General features: G+C 50.1%; 1 long non-coding RNA gene across 1 annotated transcript in view; it reads left to right on the forward strand.

Moving 5' to 3' along the window:
• Positions 1-760, forward strand: part of LOC118155270 (uncharacterized) — an 83,006-nt gene extending 82,246 nt beyond the window's left edge. Inside the window, exon 4 of the long non-coding RNA XR_008473169.2 lies at positions 499-760. This is a non-coding gene — a long non-coding RNA (uncharacterized LOC118155270). The remainder of the gene's footprint in view (positions 1-498) is intronic.
• Positions 761-6,819: the final 6,059 nt, after the last annotated feature.

The following is a 6,819-nucleotide window of genomic DNA, read 5'->3' on the forward strand; positions in this document are numbered from 1 at the left end:
AGAACTGTAAAATTAGAAAACTGTCATTAAAAAAAAAAAATTAAAACCCCCTGGATGGTTCTCCAAAGCACATGCAGCATTACTTAAGACTATGATTTTCAGCTAGTTGGATATATCATAACTACAGCTCTAGCCAGGTCTGTAAGAATTCTGTGACTGAGGCCTAATGGAACCAATTTTCACTCTGGCAGAACAAATTCAAGTTCTAATACTAACTTGAATTCCAGTTTCCTTTGGATGCCAGGAATCAGATCCTTTAAGAGGAAATAGTATCAGCGCCTCTGCCTATTAAGTGATATTCCATATATTTCATCTAAATAGCTAGCAGGAACAATCGACTCAAATCAAATCTAAGACAGAAAACAAACGATTTTTTTAATTACGGAAATTGTTTTATTATTATTTTTAAATACTAGTCAAGTGCAATTGTTCTGTTGGTGGTGGTGGGGTTTTTTTTGTTTTTGTTTGTTTAGCCTTCTTCCCCTCTTTTCCTTTCAGGGCCTCAATTTTCTGCAGACTTCACCTATCTTGACTGTGGACCACTTCTTTAAACAGGAACCAATGCATTCACTTGCCTACACTAACAATCATATTACAGTCACAGGCCATTAACTGTCACTCACATTTTTATTACCCTGCATCTGATGAACACTGATACACTTGAGCGTCTTCCTCTGCACTGGAAAAAAAAATAATAATTTAGGTAGAATTCTAAAAGTTAGCATGTTTTGTCAATAGTGTCATTGTTCCTCATGCCCATTCATCACATTTGTTTGCTATTGAAATCCTCCCTTGCTTTGTAACATTATTAAAGTCAGTCATTATTAAAGTAGTCTCAAAAAAGATAGCTCTGTAACTTCTAAGATGTTGTCAACCAGGAGTCATATTTTCAATACTTCAAATTCTATTGTATTTTCAAGCTTTGGAAACAAATATATTCTTGCATATTTTCTAAGATGAAATTTTATGTAGACAATGATGTGATAGAAAAGACGATGCTTATCTAATGATTTTGGCATTGCCCCTTGATAACTATGACACTAAGAAAACCAGCATTGATTTTCCTGTTACCAGAACAAACTACAGTGCGTGTTCTAGAGTCCTACATGTCTTACACTGAGAGAGAAAACTCACTGGGAAAAAAAAAAAAAGTTATTAGTTATATTTGTATTCATCTAGTTTCACTGATATATCTTTAAGTTATAGATTTTTTATAACAATCACATATGGATGGGTGTAGTGGCTCATGCCTGTAATCCCAACACTTTGGGAGGCCAAGGCAGGCGGATCACGAGGTCAAAAGATCGAGACCAGCCTGGTCAACATGGTGAAACCCCGTCTCTACTAAAAATACAAAAAAATTAGCCAGGAGTGGTGGTGCGTGCCTATAGTCCCAGCTACTCAGGAGGCTGAGGTAGAAGAATTGCTTGAACCCAGAAGGTGGAGGTTGCAGTGAGCCAAGATCATGCCACTGCACTCCAGCCTGGACAACAGAGCAAGATTCCGTCTCAAAATAACAACAACAAAAATCACATATTTTTTTACAAGACCAACTTAAAGGATTCTTATATTGCTTTCGTTTTGTTTTTCAAGAAATCTAGATTTAATTCCAGCTTTATGAAAAGGCAAAAAAAAAAAAAAAAGCACAAATAATTCCACAGTTCCTAATTTTCCAACCCTTCCTTCAGTAGGCATTACAGATAATTTGAACCAGATAGTTTAAATTTTTGATGGTGCAGCTAAGTGAATAAGCATCTATCCATAGAATGCATGCACTGTTGCATCATTTTCAGTTAAATATATGACCAAGATGCCAAAATATGACCACAAATGCGAAGCTGCTATTCTGAACATTTGGAACAACTATAGCTCATTTTTCATTATGTGTTGATGTTTTGGTATAAAAATACTGAGGCCGGGCATGGCGGCTCATGCCTGTAATCCAAGCACTTTTGAGGTCAAGGCGGACGGATCACCTGAGGTCGGGAGTTCAAGAGTAGCCTGACCAACATGGTGAAACCCTGTCTTTAAAAAAAAAAAAAAAAAATACTGGCCGGGTGCGGTGGCTCAAGCCTGTAATCCGAGCACTTTGGGAGGCCGAGGAGGGTGGATCACGAGGTCAAAAGATCGAGACCATCCTGGTCAACATGGTGAAACCCCGTCTCTCCTTCTACTAAAAATACAAAAAAATTAGCTGGACATGGTGGCGTGTGCCTGTAATCCCAGCTACTCAGGAAGCTGAGGTAGGAGAATTGCCTGAACCCAGGAGGCGGAGGTTGCAGTGAGCCGAGATCACGCCATTGCACTCCAACCAGGGTAACAAGAGCGAAACTCTGTCTCAAAAAAAAAAAAAAAAAAAAAATACTGTTGAAGCAGTTCATGAATACTCTTTACCATTTAATCACAAAGAAATACACTCGGCGTGAACATGATTGTTTTATTGGTAACCAAAAATCCTTGGCAAAGTGCATGCAAGGTGAAGAACGAAAGTCAGTCCTTGACAGTTTCCCGACTTCAATGAAAACCTAAGACATGGGTCTAGATTTACAGATTACACATTAAGAAAAAGCCTGTGCATGATGTATCTGCTGTGTGCGTATTCATATGTGGAAAAGAAAGCAAGCCAGAGAGAAAGTGTGGAAGGGCACAATTGCCAAAAGTTATTGCTCCTAGGAGATTTATTATTGGAAAATGGAGAGACAGAGAATTCAGCACTTTTCTTTCTAGTGACAATACAATGATAGAAAGAAAAAAAAAACTGACTTTAAAAAAAATAATAATTTACCTGTAGAATTTCTTGTCTTGGACTAGAGGGAACACCATCCCCGTTACATGTGTATATATATCCAGATGTATACACACATTTTTCTCTTCTGAAATTTTTATCTCAAATCTCTTTCAGTCAAAATGCATTGAGCTTCAAACAGGAACTGGGTGAGAGGGAACCTTTTTAAAACTGTGCTCAACTCAGCAAATGCTTTAAAAGTGAATTAATGAGTAGTATCCTCAATTGCATAAACATGCTCCAAGACTGACTGCCTCTCTACATTCTGATTCTGAAAGAAAGTGTTTGGGCTTTTAAAGAAGGAAGAAGAAAAAGCCTTCATCTTTCCTTCCCTCCCTTCCTCTCCACAATTTAACCAAGCAATTTTTTCTAGGTTCATATATGTGTATATATATATATATATATATATATATATATATATGTACACACACACACACACACACAATAAAGCTCTTCCTCCTTCTGTCTTTCTTCTCTCTTCTTTTCCTCTATCTCCAGGACCACAAGTTTGACTAAAAATACTTTTCCACAGAGAAGTCCTAATACATCAACATAGGAAGGAGACACCCACTATCCCAAGACTCAGCCCACCTGGCCTAGATGGGCCTAGATTGGCCTAGATTTGGAGTATTAAGTCTGATGCATGGTTTATCTGGTGAGCGTTCCCCAACCCACTTCTCAAGGCTTTGCTTGCTTATCTAGGGGTTTCCGGAGGCCCCCCTGCACACCCCAGAAGAGCGCAAGGTAAGTCGAGAGTTTGCCCGGGTGCTGGGTGATGCGCCTAGCAACTTCTGCTTTTCCCCCTGGGGAAAACTGTGACATTAGAAAGTTGTCTGTGATTTTTCTGGTTGGCCTGGAGGTTTCCTGAGCCCCTGGACAGGCGACCTACACTTCAGGCCTGGTGCTTGGAGGAAACCTAGATTAGCAGACAAATCAACGCGCACCACACCCTGCGCCCCAACATCCAAACACCAATATGAGTCCTTCAGGCCGAGCGAAAAAGCGCGGGCCCCTTGCAAGAAGCATATGGCCTCGGCGTGACCCGTGGAGAGGAGGGACCCCAGTGGAAAGCGAAGCACGGAATAGCCTGGGAAGGAGCGTGGTGAGAGGGGCACAGGCCAGGCTGCCCCATGCGCGCTGGGGTTGCTGCCGCGCTTCCTGCGCGCCCCATTGCCCCCCCCCCCAATCCCCAAGAGAGCAATCATGAGCGCGGATCAGTTTCCCTTTTTTCAAGAAAGCTAGCTTTTTATTGAGGAAAAACTTAGCTGGAAAAAGTCTGCTCGTGCGTTTGTTTGGGTTTTCTTCTATTTGCCTCCCAATTTAAAAGTGGCCGCCTAGGCGACAGGCCTGCGGTTTTCACCGTGTAAAACGGATTAGAGGAAAAGCTCCAGCCCCTCTCGACTTTCGCTTGCGGTTTGCAACCCCTGGGGTGGGTCTGACCCCGCGCGGCACTTGCCCAGGCTAGCTTCCCTCGCGGTGGCCCGACCCCCGTGCAGACTCGGCTTCCCGGGTGCTGGACCCGCTAGGTGGGCCGCTCGGCCCCAGGCCTGACAGGGCGGAGCCAAGGACCTGCGCCCCGGGGGAGGGAGGTTCCCACGGTGCCTGGAAACTGCCCATCCCGGGCCCACAGCCCTCCTCCCTTCCCCTGCGCCCTCGCAACCGCCCTCTGCTCCGCGGCTCCCGGTAGTACCTCTCCTGGACTTAGAGGAGGAATTTAGAGCAAAAAGAAGGGAATTCACTGAGGATGGCACAGGAACCTGGGTTGGCTTAAGCATTTCCTGCTCTCAGGGCAAGTAGGTTTCCCCTAGGAATCTGGAGTTCTCTGAGGACACTTATTTCCAAGAGATGCTGGGTTCACATACACATACTATTTAGTTAGAAAAAATAAAAGAAAGAAAAAAAAGAAAAAATTGCACTTCGATCTTCTCCAAGTTCCTCGATATTATCAAATAAAGCACGTCGACGGGAGTGCGCTGCAGCTTGGGGCCCGGGAGGTGCGCGAGGCGAAGTTACCCTGCCGGTCCGCGGCTGCCCCAGGCTTCTAGCACCGCACCTGCCTACGAGTTTTCGGGGTGTGATCGCCTAAGGCGATCCCGGCTCCACCGCCCAATTTCACCATAAAAAACTTGGATCCAAGAGAACGACGGATGTGGACGTGCCAACCCTCCGCTACCCTTTCCTGCTGGAGTTCTGCTTTTTATAACCGAAAATAAAAGTTTGGTTTAGGCTTAAAGAAACGCCATTCTTGTCGTTTCTCCCTGAAGCGGGACTTACGCATCCTCCTATACTCGCAGGGAATTTTCAATCTAGCCTGTCGAAATGTCTAGAGGAGCATCCGCCGAAGAGGTCCTGCAGGTACTAGGGCCAAGGGATCAAGCTGCAGGGTTCTGCACACTCCGGCCGTTCTGGACGGTCAGGCCCGCAGCTAGAGGGAGACCTGCAGCGGGTGGAGACCCGGTTGCGGGCAGAGAACCCCGACAGCTGCGCGCGCGGTCTGGGAACCCGGCGGTGCCACCTTAAGAGTCGGGTCTGCGCCGCGGCTGCGGAGGCGCCCAGCAGCTGCAGGGGGCGCTGATGCCCCGTGGTTTCTCCAGCGTCACCGCTTGCAGCGGGCCTGGCAGCTCCCGGGCCCCTATCCCCGGAGGGGGTGGGGACGCTGTGGGAGGAAGGGAGCGGAGTGCAGCCGTTAGGTAAGGAACCCGAGCCCTCCCGGATTTAGAAGCGGCCTCAGTGAGGCGTTTGCAGGAGGGAGCTTTCCATCATTCGGCCGCGAGAGGAAACGCGGGGAGGCGCACTCCCCTGCCCCCACCTCCTGCCTTCCTGCCTCCCTCCACCTCCGCTCCCAGACCCCGACCGTGCTTCCCAGACCCTTTGTTCTCAAGGTTGGGAACGGTTGGGTGGGGGTTCCCCGGGGAAGAGGTACCCCGCGCCACTCATAGGGGAAGGGACTGTCGCCTTCCCAGCACCCTAGCCCTCCCCAGCGCCGTCCCCCTCGCTCCCGGCCCCTTCCCTCGCGTCCAAGCGCTTCCGACTCCCCCAGCTCCGGAGCTCCGGCTCCCGAGCCTGCAAGGTCTGCATGCCCGCCTCCCTTCCCACCTCCCCCCCACCTTCGAGGTCCCCGGGAAGAGGGGAGGAAAGGGAGACGTGAGGGGGAGGAGAAACCACAGATCCTTCTCAGCGCGGAGTATCCCCAGGGACCCTTCCAGGGCCCGACCCCGGGGACCCGCCGCAGAGACAGGGCTTTCCCGACGCCGCCGCAGGTCGCAAGGGCCGCCCCCGCCGCGTCACCCTGGGGCCCAGGGGCGCAACGCCCGGGCAGCGAGGCGAGGTGCGGCCTCTCAGCTCCAGGACCCGAGACCCCCAGCTGGAGAGAAGGGGACACCGTGGTCTGCGCCCCGGGGAGGCTAATTGCACAAGAACGCCCCCCTCTTCCCCGCCCCCCACTGTACCCTCTGCAGCGCCACCCGCGTCGCCTCTCCGCCGCGCGCCACCCTGAGGGCTCCCGCGATTGTATCTTCTTAAGCACAGTTATCAATGCGTTCGGCTTCGTTTCTTACTCTGGTGGAGGTGTCGAGGAGGGAAGCGAGAGGACAGGGATGTGGGGGTAGGCGGAAGCAGGGGCGGGAAACTGAGCAGAGAGGTGGGAGACGTGGCTGAGGCAGTGGCACTGGGCTGGGCCTCCCGGAGTCCGGAGTCCGGGTCCGCCAAGCAGGCCCGGGTGCAGCCGCCCTCGGCCGAGTCCTGCACGTCCTCTGCACTGCGGACGCGCGGCCGAGGAGCGCCACTCACACCTCCGCACCCCTGCAAGCTCCCGCAGTGGAGGGGGCTCCGCACCAGCCGGGTCACAAAGTACGTTCCCCCAACCCCCACCCTCAGGTGAAGAGGACGCTGCCTGGGGCTGTCAGCTGCTGGCTGCCAGGAGACCCCTCCGGCCTCTTGGCTTGACCCTGGTCCTCACTGGCTCGTCGCTAGCTGAGCTGCGCTAGCAGTTCTCTCGGCAGCGGGTTCCCCAGGACACACCCCGTCCCCACCCC

This window comes from Callithrix jacchus, chromosome 7, assembly GCF_049354715.1.
Source record: "Callithrix jacchus isolate 240 chromosome 7, calJac240_pri, whole genome shotgun sequence".
NCBI classification, from domain to species: Eukaryota; Metazoa; Chordata; class Mammalia; order Primates; family Cebidae; genus Callithrix; species Callithrix jacchus.